The sequence below is a fragment of the Drosophila busckii genome, chromosome 2R (genome assembly GCF_011750605.1).
Source record: "Drosophila busckii strain San Diego stock center, stock number 13000-0081.31 chromosome 2R, ASM1175060v1, whole genome shotgun sequence".
Classification (NCBI taxonomy): Eukaryota; Metazoa; Arthropoda; class Insecta; order Diptera; family Drosophilidae; genus Drosophila; species Drosophila busckii.
In genome coordinates, this window is record NC_046605.1 from 4,870,038 (window position 1) to 4,886,722 (window position 16,685).

Here is a 16,685-nt window from a genome sequence, read left to right on the forward strand (position 1 = left end):
TGCTTGTAGCTGCTGCTGCACAATCGATTTTGATGCAAGATTAGCAAAGCGCTGGCGGCGCAGCTGAATATCTATACGGACTAATAACAATAATCAGGCATGGGCTGCAGCAGCAGCGAGTGCAGCAAGTACACAGAGACGAGCAGCAGCAATAAGCAGAGCACAAGAAGTTCTAAATAATAAAAAACGACACATCCGGATGGAGCGAGCGAGCGAGCGGCGGCGGCCATGCGAAGCAGCAACAGCTGTCAAAGCCAAAGATGAAGATGATGAACAACAGCGACAGAGCAGCCGACACAAAGACATTGACAGCGGCAAAGACAGAGAGCGGCAGAGAGGGGTGGAGATTGCAACACGACAACAGCATTGACGTTGTTGCTGCTACGTTGTTGCGGCTCTTTAGCTAGCGCTGCTGCTGCTGCTGCTGCCAAGGAATTTAAATCGCCTCGGGTGCAAATTACCACGAAAACAATTTTAAGTCTTGCTGGCTGCACACACACACAAAAACACACACACACACACATAGGCAGTGCTGTTGCAAGTGCAAGTTGCAAGCAGAAAATGGCAGCAGATTGCCAGGATAAAGCAATGTTGAAAGCATGCGTCACAAAGGATGAGAGCGAGACTGAAGTAAGCCACATGCTGATCGTTGCGGCTTCTGTTGGTCTAGCTGCTGCTACTTGGGGCAGACAGACGTGGCAGACAACTGCTGTTACCGCACTGTCATTGATGAAGCATAAAATTATGGGAGGCAACATGATGGCGCACATAAAAATGGCCGCACATTGGATTAAAGCTGCTGCTGCTGCCGTCGCTTGGTTGGCTCTGCAAGTCGAGGGTTGGCAGCTAAGCATGGCGACGGATAATTAAGCCTTGGACAGCAGCATGTTTTGCATGGCCGCGATTTCGCACACTTGCCACGCCGATTGGCTGCCAGCCACATACATAGACATGGCTTGCAGTTGAGTGCGCATTCTTGGCATGACGGTTGGCAACAAGCGCTGGCCGCAGTTAGTGTCAAAGCAACTCAAATGTCAGGCAATTGCATTGTTCAATGAATTTGCAGCCGCCGCCGCCGCCAGCAGCAAAACGATTTTGATAACTGTTGCAACACCTTGACACAAACACGCAGCACACACATGCGCCGTGTGTGGCAAAGGTCCAGCAACCACAGCAAACAATGCGCAACAAACTTTGACAAAGTTACGCTCCAAGCAGCAACTGCCAAATACACTAAGTCAAGCTAAGCTTAGCTTAGCATTAACTTAAGTAAAGAGCAACGCTTGTGCGTTGTTGCCTTGGCGTGCAAATTGCTGTCGCATTGCGTGCAGTTGCTGTTTTTTTTTTTGGGCAGCTTTGCTTTGCTTTGTATCCTGCGGACGTTCATAAACATGACAGTTTGAGCAATTTCCATCAATCACTTTTTTTTTACGTTTTTTCTGTTTTGCCTTCGTGACTTTTTGGGGGCACGAAATCAACTGTGTGGCATGTGGATGCTGTGGTTGCAGCAATTTCTGCAAGCCAAATATTTTAACTTTATTATAGAAATTTTGTTAAGATCAGAACAAAGCGGTTCCGCATGCTAATGAATGCGCAAATACAACAACAGTCAATCAAGCTGAGTTTGAGGTTTGTTCCAATTTTTATACAATCTTAACACCAATCAATTAGCACCATAAGCTAAAGCCGCCTCGCTCGCTCAACATGCACAGCTTTGTTTAGCTGATCAGCGCTGGCTGCAGTTCGTTAAATTTTCACACGCCGCCGCTAAGTGCAGGCGAACAAAATTCTGTACAACTTCATTTCCGTAGAAAAGCCAAACGAAACATCAAATTGCAATTAAGAGAGAGAGCGCAGTCGCTGTCGCTGTCTCTGTCGCTATATACAATATATTACAAGTGACTACCAAAGTCAACTCAAAGCGCCGCGCGCTTAACCAAAATGCAAACAGGTTTCCAGCTGCTTAAGATTTGGGCAGCCAGGCCATAAGCCATCAGCCATAAGCCATAAGCATGTGTATGTGAGCTTTGGGTTTGGGCCTCTTTGGCCATGCGGCGGCATTCGTCTAATCAACTTTGCAATCGATGTTCATAAATTTATTTCATTTGGACACAAATTACAACAGCGTAGGGTGTTTAACATGGCATTCAAGTTGTAAGATCAATTGGCCTTACCACAAGCAGCAGCAGCAGCAGCAGCAACAACACAGCAACAGTCAGAGAACCAAACAGTAGCCATCAAATTTGTACAATTTGTTTAGGGAATACTCATGGCCATACTTGTTAGTTATGGCCTGGTTGTTGTTATATAAATAAATATATAAACAAGCAGCTGCTGCTGATTTTATATTGCCATTAAATTTAATGATTGCTCTACTAAACTTTAACATGCATAAAGTATGTTAGTTAAAAATAAATCATTGTAGCCAGCATTAAATGTTTAAAGCATTTTTATTATAATAAATTGGTTATCATGTTGCCGAATTGTTGGCATTTAATTATATTTAAAGTAAAGTGTAGTAGTAAAGATTAGAAAAAAGATATTTTTTATAATTTATTTCTAACAGGTATTCATAATTTGAAAAGTGAAAATTATGCATTTGAATTGAGTATTTTATTATTAATATTTAAATGTTAAACAAAAATCAGTAATGAACTGTTTGATTATTTTAATTTGTTAGAATTTTATTATATTTAAAGCTAATCTTGGGCTTAGTGGTTAAATTAGTAAAGATAAGAACACAGATATTTAATATAATTGAGTTAATGATTTTTTTAATACTTAAATATTAAACCAAAATCAGTACTGAGCTGCTTTTTCATTTTAATTTGTTGAAGAATTGTTAATATTTTATTATATTTAAAGCTAGACTAGGGCTTCAATGATAAGAACACATATAATAAATATAATATAATATAATCTATTTCTTATAGATAAGAACAAACGTTGCTGTCATGTTAAAATGTTTAAAATTTATTTCTATAAAGTGAATTTTAAATATGAATTTGCATTCAGTTGAAGAATTGTTAGGGTATTTTTAAAGTTGAAATTACTATCGAGTAATAAATTTATTTAAATATTAGTAAATAGTAGCTGCTTTTTCATTTTTAAATAATATTAGTTGTGCTGCATTTTAATAAAAAAAGTTTATTAAGAAGATTAAGCTAATACAACAACAAATATCTTTTAAAATCTGCTGTCACTTGGATTCAGGTTTGAATTTATTTAAACTCCTGTCGCTATTTTAGTTTTTGTTTCAAATTATTTTCTTTCCATATTATTGAATGCCTATTAAGCAAATTTAGCTTATTAGAGCATATATACAAATATGTTGTAGATCTGCTGTCCCTTTTTTCGAGTTTGATTTTATTTAAACTCTCAGCACTAATTTGCAATCACTTGCTCTATATTTTATTTTTAGTTTACAATCCAAATTTGATTCGCTTTTTTTTGAATCACAACTTTTTATTAAGTTGTCTGCTCTCTCGTTTGTTGCCTGCCTTTCAGCCACTGAATTTCCTCATTGATTCCCCAGCTTACAACTGAGACAGTTGACATGAAAAGTCATGCCAGTTGCCAAAGCGGCTTGTTATGTGCTGTGTTCAACATATTGCGGCTACTAATAAATAATGTGGCGCCTTTTAGCTGCACGTATATCAAGCTACACCAATTTAGGAAATTAGCTAAAATCTAACATATGAGATAGCAGCAAAGCACAGACAAAAAAAAAAAACTAAAACTAAGTCAAGCGGCAAGTCGTATCTATGCGCAGTTGCGCCTACTTGCCACTTGCTGGGGCAGTTGTAGTTGTAATTATCAGCGTCTAATTAAATCGTTGCTTTATGCGATATCTTTAGCCACTTGTCGCTATGCGGCTGACTGTCAGTCTATGAGATTGGCGAGCATTTGACACAGTTTCTGTCGCTGCATAATAATTTTTGGCATATTTTAATGCAATTTTGGTTCACACATGGCCAAGAATTTGTCGCCGCAGCTTAATTAGCTAGATGCAACACACACACACATACAAACAGTTTGTGTGATAAATAAATGTTGTTGCAGTTGTTAGTTGGGGTTGGTTATGAAATATTTAGCGCTGGGCGATTTATGGGCGAGGCGTTAACAACAACGCGGCTGTGCCACAAATCAGTGGCTTTCATCGCCCGCCAGTTGCCACTTGCCACAGAGTGCGGTGCGGCAGTTGGCGGCGTTTAAGCCAGCACATAATTTACGCTTAAGCATGGCTTTTGACCAAAATCAATAAATCCATGCAACAAAAGAAAATGTGCCTAGTCAAAAGGCCGCCAAAAAAAAAAAAAAAAACCGAAACCAAAACGCGTCTCTCTCTGGCAAACTACGCACCACAGCTAGGGGCAAGCTATGGAAGCTGCTGCTAACCTAATATCGTTTTAAATTTATGATTTTGAACTTTTTAGCCAGATATTTATTTAGTTGCGCGCTTGCGGGTTGAGAGACTCAAAATATTTGCAAATTCCGCTTAGCTTGATGAACTGGCCAACTGGCAACTGAGTTGCAACTGCGAGTGGGCGTGTGTATGTGTCTGTGTGTGTAGCAAAATATTGTCTTAACCCAATTTGTGTGTGTGCTGCGCGGTTACAGACATTGACGTTTTTGTGTTGGCCACTAATCAACAAAGCAGCGCAGATTTATAGTTTGTAGGAGTCGTAGCGTCGGCATCGCAGTGCGTGCAACCAACTGTGGCAAGTTGCAAGTCGTTTTTGCAAACCGGCTGCGCCATTGAGCCTTGAGCGCAAACGCACTCGCGCTCATCTTTGTCTGCGCTGTCGCTTATCTAATCGCCTGACATTTTAGGTTTAATTTGGTGCAGGCAGCCAACGCCCCGCAGTTAGACGCTGCTGCAACTAAGTCAAGGCCTTCTGGCAATGCTGCGCGGCATGCGTAGCAGCCACTCGCCACAGCCACAGCCACTGTCAGCCCCAGACTGCAAATCTGCGCATGACAGGTTAACCCACTTTCCCAAACCAAAAAAAATTCAAACTCGAACGCGCAGCCAACTGCGCTATTCACTTTGCCCAGCAAACGCAGCAACACGCAGCATCCAACATACGCTTAGATAAAATAAGCGCTTAAAAGTCTAAACTAAATGCCAAGACTAAGACGAAATTCCAAAGTCAAAGCTAAAAGCTGAGCAACTTAAATTTAAAGTTCAGGCCTGCTTTAGTTTAAAAATTAATTTGTTTTACTTAATGTTAAGCAATAGTATTAACTAGTATTAACTAGAAAACATTGTTAAATAATCAATGTAAGCCAAGCTAAGCTAATAATTATTTAAATATTTGAACTCAAGGGCAATGTTGGTTGCGCAAATTGCGGAATATGCAAACGCTCAATGAGCTTATTGAAAAATATCATTAGTTAAATATAATTTAAATATGAAATTTGATTCAAAATAAATACAGTGAAGCCACAAGTATCAGATTACAGATTTTAGTTTCAAACCAAAACTTTGGATTGGTAGCACTTAGAGAGAAATATTAAGTTATGGCCACAAATAGTTGCTAACATTTATTACAAATATTTTGAAATGTAGCTGTTGCCTTCAAATGAGGAAACTAAGTCGACTAAAAGCAGCTCAAGGCTCATTTTAGGTTAGTTTGAGGTCAATTTTGAATTCAGTGGCAACACAAATACTTACAACTTGGATAATTTACATTTAAGGCAGCTAAAATTGAAATATTTTAAATGAAACTAAGTTGAGTCTTTGATTAAAATATGGTGTTGAACTATAAATAAATGTAGATACATTTTTATGAGCATTTGCTATGGACTATCTTGACTTGCAGTCACATAAAATTCAATCGATGTTTTCTTGCAACGCTCGTAGAAAAATGTGCGCAATTTGGCGAAATCTTATTTAATTCCACAAATAAATATAAACAATTTAGAGCTTTCATAACACGCTGCGTGCGTTTGTAAAATAGCAAAGTGTACGAGAAAACGCCTCACGCAACAATTTGGCAGCAATGCCAAAACATTTTCAACTCTCTAAATGCTGCGCGGCCGGCGCATTGCGTTAACCCAGTTGCCAACGTTGGCAGCAAGTGGCTTTACTTTTTGCTTTATTTTTGGCAATTAGGCGGTGTTATTTTTATTTTAATTTGTATATCAGATAAGCCAAATTTATGCAAACTATTAATAAATGCAGCTGATGCAGGTTGATTCCCACAGCTGCCGCTCGCTCATGTTGTAATTATGCATAGAGAGCCGCAGCAATTTAAAGAAGCCGCTTGCATTTAATTCAGCTTGTTGCTGTTGTTGCAACAAATTCGCGAAATGTTTGCTTTTCATATGCACATAAATCAATGCCATATGTTGACTTTTCAAAAGCTAACTAAAGCCATAAAAAGTCAAAGCAACAACAACAAAATTCAATTACAAAATTGCAAAAAGCGCAAAACGAAACGAGCAACAACAAACAGCAAACGAAAAAAAAACAGTCAACTAAATATGTTTATTGCATTGGCGGTGGAATTTTTAAATCAAATCAAATCAAATACGTACGTTAAAGTTATTTTTTGTTCGCTTTCGATTTTCATTTTTTTTTTTTTTTTGCTGTCAGCATGCGCCCAGCCAACAAATGTAGCAATAGCTAACGACAAGCAACAACATTAGCGTTTGAGGTAGCAATGGCTTTCATTGTCAATATAAACTGAAGTCTGGCAGCAGGCGGTGGCTCAGACTTTGGCGCTGTGTGTTGCACGCAGTGTGGTCGGCAATGAGCAACAGCTACAAATGTTGTTAACAATTTCATGCTGGCAAAGCAAACAGCTCGACTAGCAACAACAGCAACAGCAACAACAACAGCATTGACAGTTGTGCATGAAATAGAAACATTGGCAATTGCTGCAGCTGGCGCTGGCGCTGGGGCGTTCATGTCGTTTGAGGAAATGTACGCTAGACAGACAAGCGGCATAGACAGAGTGACAGTGGGACACGCTGCGCTGCGCTGCGCTGGTCCGAGCGCTTGCAATTGAAAAATTGTAAGCCAAACAATAAATTCCTTCTGTGTGGGATTGCGAAATGTTTGCAGCTTGATTGAATTATGAAGTGCGTAAGAGAGAAAAAAATGTCTGGCGCTGTCTGTCACAATGACACAAAAGACGCAGGCAACGAACGCGACGCATGAGTCACTTTCCATGTGCATGCAACATATGCAAATCATGCAACACACAGAGACACAGACTGTACAGCAAACAAGCATTACGCATTTGTTAACAACAGCAGCAAATGGCAACAACAGCAACTAATGCTGGCTGACAATCATAATTTTGGCTTATGTATGTGGCTTTAACGCTTGTCTAGACTGCGATGCTGCTGCTGCGATAGACTTGCCACAGCATTTGCATATTGGCAGCGAAGAGACAACTCTATAAACTTGCCCAAACTCTAACCCAGCGCGTGTCACAGCGCAAAAAGTTGCGCCGAGTTTCTCTTTCAATTTCGTTAGGCTGCCACACAAATGTCAAGCCTCAGTCGCAGCCTTAGCCTCAGCTGTGTGGCTGCCGCACTTACAAGCGCTGCACATTTTCCAATTTCCATGCCATAACCTATATCGAAGTCGCTGCGTGGGCAACAAGCCACAGCCGCTTGCTGTTCCCTCAGTCACAAGTTTATGCTGATAAATCAGCGCTGTGGCATTATACTTATATATATATATATATATTTCATTGCTTAATAAGCGCAGATTGCAATTTTTGTTGGCAGCTACTGCTGCTAATGCCAAGCGGGTCAAACCTTATGTTTTTAGTTTTGTTTTGTCTACATTTCGATTGTTGCAGTCGTGACTTTTTTAGTTGCTAGTTAAAAATAATGCCATGCGCATAGGTTAAAGTTCAATGTCGCGCTAAATAAGCCAAGCTATTAATTGCTTGATTAATTTAATAATATATTTGCTTGCTACTGCGTTTTACACGCGTTTGCCCGTTCAAAGTTGTTCACGCAAGTGTAAGACAAGACGACGTGACCATAAGAACCAAACATACAACAAAAATTGCTGCCGCAGCCGCAAATTGTAATCAAACACCAACAATAATAATAACAACAACAGCAACAGCAACAGCAACAAGAATTGGCGGCTACTGTTTGACTAGCGCGCATGTTGCTTTGGCAGTAGGCGTGCGTTGCTGTAAGTGCGCATACGCCCCTTAAGCCAAGCCTGCCTGGCTGGCTAGCTGGACGTCTAATGCGCTGCGTGCTTAGTTGACCCGCATGTTAATTATAAACACATTAGGCTTAGAATTAGCTTATCTTGCGCTTACTCTATCGCTCTCTCTTTAGCTTATGCTAACAAGCATTTGAAATAGAACAGACGCCTTATCGCTGCAGCTTTGACGCCTGAAACAGAAACAACAACAACAACGGCAATTAATCACTGAATTTGTAACCCAAACTAAATAAATTCCCAAAAACCCAAAGCTGTTTAGCATAATTTGTTGCGCGCGCTCACACACACAAAACTGTCGAGACTTTGACTTTTAAAACTGGCACAAGTCGCTCCAGCTGGCGATGCTCAAGATTAACAATTCTAATGAACTGCGTCTGCATAGAGAGCGAGAGATGAAGCGACAGCAAGTGCGACTGCAAATAAAATCAAACAAATAGATGAACTGTCGTTAAAAGATTTATTGCGCGGCCGGCCAGGCCAACTGAGATTTGTTTGAGGCCTAGAATTCAAGTCAGTCTCGAAATCGTAAAATAAACGCAGCAAGCGCAGCTGTTGTTACTTTGAACTTTCGACACCTTTTGGGGGCCACCAGCCAAAGCAACAACAACAACAGCAACAACAAAAGTCAGTCAGCGTGTTTTTGTTCTCATTTTGTTTTATTGCTATTGCTAGGCGTTTTATGAGTTTGCCAAGTGGCTTTTGCCCATTGCAGTTGTTGACTCATTTGCCTCTGGCAGCCGAAATCGTGTTTTTGGTTTTGCGAGCTGCCAAAGCCTGCCTTGGAATTGCTTTTGTTTTTATTGCGGCTTTAATTAAGCAATTAAACTAGTCGACACGCCCACACACAGAGTCGCACACACAGACATGTAGAAACAAAAGACTTGCGCGAACGAACTTGCGCCTCATATTTGAAACAAAAATAAAGATGGCCAAAGGCCATTAAAGCCAGCGACAGAAACGTTTCAGCACGCTTGTCAAATAGACCAATCAGCGTCGCGTAATTTCGCCGCTTATTAACATTAAACGCGCTTGCGGCGGCAGCGACAGCGGCGTCGGCAGTAGCAAATAATTTGCTGTTTATTTGTTGGTAATTGGCCCACAAACGGTTGGCGCCTCTGCAGGCCCTAATGACGGCCTGTTAGTGGCCAAGCGACCGAAAATTGTAGCCACGCTCGCTGCCTCGCCTGCCCCATTGTATAACATTTTAATTGAGTTACCAAGTGGGCAGACGTTTGCCTGTGAGCTGCGAGCTCTGAGGCTGAGGCCTGGGCAAACAATTTGGTGCTGCGCTTGGCTGTAATTTGACAGCTCAGTGATATTAATGCGATTTGACAGCGACAATGACAGTTGTGTGCATTAGTGTTAGTATGTGTGTGTGCACTCAAATCAAACAAGACAAATAAACAGGCAGACGAGCAGACAAAACAGACAGACAGCATACGCTGCGTATGCTTGATCGCAAGTCAGTTGACTTGCCCGACTGCGCTGCTTTTGTCAGTCATCCATCAAAGTGAAACCACCAAAAAAAAAACAAAGAAAAAAGATACACTCAGAACAACAAATGCACAGAGAGAAATAATGGGCAGACTTAGCTGCACTAAATAATTCTGTATTAATGTAAAAATGTAAGATATAAATTGAATATGAAATAGTATTAAATTGTATTAAAATTAAATATGCACAGCTATGCTAATACACTTGGATATTTTTTTTATATAAAATAATGTTATTTTTAAACAGTAATTGATTTTATTAAAAAATAAATATGCTTAAAATTCAATCATAAATTAAAATAGCGAAAGAAATTGATTTCATTTTTTTATAATTTTTTTCTAATATTTAATAAAATCAGTTGCTTTTGTTATTTTAAGCCATAATTCAATTTTAAGCACTTGTTTTGTATAAATACAAATATTTAGCTGATTTAACTAAAGCAAAATGAGCGAAAACTAAGTTAGTTTAAATTTTGTTTGAGTTTATATATTTTATATTTCAATTACCAAAGTTTTATTGCTGCTGTTAATTTAATATATTTGCAGCACAAACTTAGTTTAATTTGTAAGTGTAATTATTTAAATTAAACTGAATTACTTATGTAATTTAATATTGCTTTTGATAAGTTTATTGTTGCCTAAATTTAATGTGAAGTTGAATTTTTTGCTGTGCAGCGCTGACTGCAAAGTTTGATCAACGAGTGCGACACTGGCATAATGAGCAAGCACTGTGGCTGCAGATGCAGCTGTGTGTGTGTGTGTGTGTATAATTGTCAATGAAACTGGTTTTGGGTAACATCATTCCGTCACTCACGCGCCCAGTCAACTGGCCAAATACGCACAGGCGACAACGATGAGCTGCTGCTGCTGCTGCTGCGACAGAGCTAAAGAAGGATGGTGCAACATGCTGCATGCGGCATCGGCATCGGTAAACGCAGCAAAGCCGATGCGCTTCAAAGATAATAACCAATATATGCCAAAGCGACGAGCACAGCAACAACAAAAACTCAAGCAGAACAACCTGTGTAACGACCACGCCAACACCAAACAACAAACAAACCAAAGAACACACACAAATACACACACAAACACACACACACACACACACACACACACACACACACATGAGTGAGAACAACAACAACAATCAGAGAATGTAACAAACGAGTGAAAACTAATGGAAAATAATGGAAAAATATTTACAATGGCTATTGGTTCAGGCCAGGCTGATGTCAAGTGGGCAACAGAGCGGGGAGGGGGTGGTGGGTGTGTGTGTGTTGTGTGTGTAAGTCAAACAACCGTAAGCAGAAGAACGCAAGGCGCAAGACCCCAAAGCAGCAACTAGCAACATTAAAAGAGAAAGAAAAACTTATAAAGATTTGAGTGACAGTAAAAATGAAATGACGATTGGCGGCAACAACAATTGTTACAACCATTAGAAAGCTAATGAAAGTTAACACAATAACAAAGGCTTACAAGCTATACTTAATAGCTAAGCATTAAAAACTTGTTGTCAATAATTGCACAGCACACCCGAAGGTTGCTGGCAATATTTGCATGTAACTGCAACAGCAGCAGCAACAATAAATGTAACAACAATTAGAACACATTGTCTGCCTGCCCACGCGCAGTTAACAACAAGTCGAGAACTAGAACTAGCTGCGGCGCCAAATGGCATTGAGTTTAGTTTAAACTTTAGAGCTGCTTGCTGTGGGAATCGAATTGGCGCCAAGCTGTTAGTTTAAGAAATATTTATAAATAAATATGTAGTTATAAATATTGCATATTGTATTTATGATCGAAGCCATAACGAGCGTGTTTGAGAGCACAGCACAAAAGCAAAACTTGTATGCAAACAGTGAAGCCAAAAATGTTGCTACGCCAACATTTAAATAAAATGTTATTTATGTTTGAGCAATTTTTAAATATTTATTATATATTTCGCTTGGTAAAATTTGGCTGCATATATTTTAAATATTTTTGCAGCATTGCTTTTTTATTTTTTTTATGTGCTTAGTTGAAAAAATATTTATTAAAATTTGTCTCTAAGCAACGCACTCTCCACTTTATCATTTGTTTATATTATTTATTAATATTTGTTATAGCTTTAGCTGAAGAAATATTTATTAAAATTTGGCTGCATTTTAAATATTTTATTTTAGCTTAATAAATATTTATGCACTTTAGCTTTTAATATTTTTGATATTTTTTTTATATCATTTGGCAATATTTGTTAATAAATATTTATTAAAATTTGTTTCAAAGCAATGCACTTTAGCTTTTAATATTTTTTATATCATTTGGCAATATTTGTTGTATGCTTAGCTTAATAAATATTTATTAAAATTTGTTACTAAGCTTAGTACTTTAGCTTTTAATATTTTTTAGCTTTATAAATATTTAACATAATTTGTACGCAAGTAAAATACTTTAGCTTTTTATATTTGCTTATTCACATTTGCTATATGTTAAACTTAATAAATAAAAAAAATCATTTTTGCCTTTTATATTTTATAGCTTCATAAATATTCATTAAAACTTTGTCTACGCGCCATTGCACTTAAGCCTTTCTAATCTTTAAATATTGATTGTTTAATTTGCGAGCGTTCACTGTAGCTGAGCCCGTTCCGTTCTGGCGCCGCACACAGCGCTGCACATGCAACAGTTGCCGTCTGTCTAAGAATCTATCATAAGCGTTAATAAATTTTCATTATGCAGATTATACACGTAATATTTATTATATAGCTACTCCCAACTGCAGTTCGCAGCGTTTGTAGCCGAAGGTCGAACAGCTTTTGGCCAAATTGAGGCGTGACCCCCCGAGCCAAGCTAATTAAACTGATGCTAATGCTAATAAACAGATCCATGAGCGCTGATTACAACAATAGTACAACAAGCACTTATGGCATGTTTGGAAGTACATTAAGCAGCTGCGGGTGGTCGACTCGATCAAGTTCAGTTCAACACTGAAGAGTTCTGCGAAAAGGCAAACAGAGTCAGACAGAGCTACAAATGCTGTTCACATTTATTTATATTCATAATAGAAAAATATGCTGTAGCTAGCGCTTGCCACGCCTGTTAAAGAGCTGAATTTTGAAGTTGGTTTTTTTTTTTTTTGGTTGGCTGCTGGCTGCAGCTTTTAATTATTTGGAAAATGGGCTCGACAAGGCACAAACAGCCCGCATAAGAGTTTGGAAATGAAGTTGAAGTTTGTTCTTCAGGTGTTTTGTTAATTTGTTGTTGCTATATAAAGGTAAAGGTGGCTTGTTCATATAGCAAATGTAACAGTCGGAGTCGGAGGTTCAAACTTGTCTTGAACAAATGTTTGAGCTTGCTTGCCCAAAGGTGTTAAAGCTACACTGACAGAAATTAAGTGTGTAGAAATAAAGAAAAGAAAACTTATCTAAAGTTGCTTTAAATTCAGATTAACTTTAAGACTTCATATCAGAGTCTTAGCGTTAAACTCAATCCAAATGCTTTTCTTTTTCATTTTTTGAGTGTATGTCTTTTCTTATTATGCGTGTGTGTGTGTGTGTGTGCGGGTCACTCAAACGCGAGTGGATCTAGTCACAGCTTGTAGCGCTTATAATTTATTATTGGAATCTTCAGCCCATCTGTGTTTTCTATGAAGTCGCTCAGCAGCAGATTTGGGCCAAAGCATGTCTGATATGCTAAGCCAGAACCGTAGCTGGAGCCAGCGAGCTACATTAGCCAAAGCAGAGCAGAGCAGTCAGCTTGGGCTATGCGTGCATTTATAATTCAATCATAAGCAATTAACTAGGCATTTGCCAGCTGGCTGGCTGGCATAAGATTTGAAGCGCCATAGGCAAGACGCGCTCAGTTGCAAGGTCAGCGTAGGGCTCAAAAACATGAATTTCATTAGTTTTGCATTGGATACACACACACACAGCAAGAGAAAGAGATGAGAGTGAGCGCGGCTGCTGAGAATTTTGACAAATTCGTTTAAAACACAAAGTAAAAATTACAAAATTGAAAAGATTCATTCATCAGCGCACGCATCATCATCATCAGCAGCAGCAGCAGCCGCAACAACAACAGTAGGCAGAGCCCATGTTTAATGGTTACCAACAGCAAAGTCGACAGTCGGACTGGCCGTCAGTCAGTCAGGGGTAAGCTCAAAGGTCCATGTGCGATCTGACCCATTGTCGTTATAAATTAGCGCAATCAATCAACTCACTTCACCTGATTCGACCAAAAAGTTAACAAACAATGTGCATAGAGCAGCAAACAGGTTCTCGCCAGAAAGAGATAGCGCTAGTTTAAGAGAGAGAGCGAGAGCCATGCTGTGTGCTTAGAGCTCGCAAACTATTTTGTCTTGCGCGCATTTAAAAACGTATAAAGTTCAGATAAATTTCTGCACTTCGTCAATGTCAGCGCGACAAAATCGTTGAGCAGTTTGTTAAATTAAATAGTAAAATTGTAATGCTGCAGCGATTAATTGACTGCTCGTTCCCACTGTGCTTAGCATATCAAGTTCGTTGCCTAAGTCTTCTGTTTAGCTAACAAGCACAACAACGAAAGCGACAAGTCAGCGACTCGCAGTTAAGCATCTTCAAAATGTAGTTTTGTTATTTTTGGAATTTCATTTCATAAATTCAAATCTAAATGCCGCTCGTAAATTTTAATTTTTTCTTTTTTCTTTAAGCTGCAACGCTTCCAGTTAATTTTGTTAGCGCCCAGCAAGGAACATAACAAAAAAAAAAAAGGTACAAAGAATAGCCAAAGCAAAGAAAATCTAATAATAAGTTGAGGCGCTGTTTGTTTGTTAGGGTTGCTTTTGAACCAAAGATTGGTCGCACTTACGCTTTCCATTGTGGAAATATTTGTTGTGCATTGTCAGGATTCGAACTGAAACTCAAACTCGTGTATGCCCGCAATTCGTTTATAAACCACTTTCATCTGAAGCATGGGAAATGCTTTGTTTTGATTTGTGCCTCAAGTGCGCGCGAGTTCGTTCGAAGGAAAGTGTTGCCGCTGCTGCTTTTTCCCATGCGGCACAATGCATTTTATTATGCCCATACAAAGAGATCAACATATACTTAAAGCCAATGTGCCTTTGCCTTTGCCTTTGCCTTGCACTCGCTTGTGGATTTTAAGTATTCTGCATTGATTTTCTTAGCTGCAGGTGCGGAAGCAATTTGTTTAGAATTTTTGCAGTATACGCAAGAGCTCAAGCAGTCACAACAGCAACAACAACAACAGCAACAACAGCAACAGCAACTGCTACAAGAGCCTGGACCCCGGTAACATGGACATTAAATAAAAGCGAAAAGAGTAAACATACAACACGAGAAAATATTGCATGCACTGCTCGCCAAAAGGCACAACGTGTCTCTCTGTATGTGTGCGTGTGTGTGTGTGTGTGCGTGTATGCAAATTACTGTGCATACAGCAACGACGCCAACAAAAAAAAAACAAGCAACAAACACTTGCCACATTTGAAACGCTTGCAACTCCATTGCTTTAGTTTTAAACACTGCATATAGTTTATTTACAGTTAGTTAACATTTGTTGGCCATAAACATCGGCATTTAAATTTAAATACAACAATGAAAGTTGCTCAATAATAAAAATATTTAAAGACTGTCAAGCAAGCAAAGATCAAAGCTTAACAATTTTTTAGATTAACAAGCGTAGGCTGCAACAAATGCAATTTGTAAAACTAAAAAATACATAAAAAATGATTTCTATTGCATTTTTTACAAGCTGAAAAATTTTTTAAATATATTTTATGTAACTTTTTTAAATAATGAAAATATTTAAAGACGTAGCACAAGCAAAAATCAAAGCTTAACAATTTTGCTGCAAATTTTAAAACTAAAAACTATATAAAAATTGTCCGTTTCACTTTTAACAAGCTGCAAAATTTATAAAATATATTTTTGGTAACTTTTTGTTCAAGTTATGCTAAATAGCACTTAATTGGTGGGAAAAGTTCTTTTTAAAAAATATAATCGTATATTTTATTTGTACTTCAACATATTGCAAATTTAAACTGACACTAATTAATAAAAAATTCTAATTTTTTAATGCCTAATACTGATTTTTAGAATTTTTGAATTACATTTTTGGCAACTTTTTGTTTAAGTTCTGCCAAAAAGCAAGAATTAGTTTGAGGCGTTCTCATAAAAAAATTCGTTCAATAGCTTGCATTATATTTGTATTTGTTTGTCTAATTTGCAAATTCAAACTGATACTAATTAATACAAAATACAATTTTTTTAATGCTTAATACTAAATTTTGTAAAATTTTTGAAATACATTTCTTGTAACTTTTTGTTCAAGTTATGTTAAAAAGCAAAAATTAGTTTATTTTCATAGCTTTCATTATATTTTTATTTCTCTGATTTATTTGCAAATTCAAACTGACACTAATTAATAAAAAAAAATACTAATTTTTTAATGCTTATTACTAATTTTGTTTCGAGCACAAACAAATGCCATTGATTAAATAAAGCACTGCTCATAAAATAAACTAAATATTCTCTTGCAACAATACGCGCTAATCAACTAGAAAACCCGTTTAAATTTTTGAAATTCAGTCATATAATTTTTTGGCTGATGTGGTGTTTTTTATTTATCAAAATTGACAACTTCCAATTGTTATTGAAGTCGTTCTCATTTTTATATCATTCACAGTTCATACTTTGTTTTATTACCAGAGAGGCCGGCACATAAATTTGTATTAATAAAGCCATAAAAATAAGCAATAAGAAATATGCCGTTCCATTCTGTTCTGCTCGTTGCTGGTTACGGTAATTTGTTGTCATAGGCATTAAGTGTTTGCAGTTTTAGTTAGCATATAGACAAGTTGTCTATATTATTGACAATGCCGCAGCAGGTGGCAGACACTACAGTTGGCGCGCCAAGTTAATGAAACAATTTGAGTGGAGTTTGAGTTTCGTATTTTTATGTTTAATGTGCTATTTTATGGCTTGGACTAAGGGCTGAGCGAGAGAATTGTC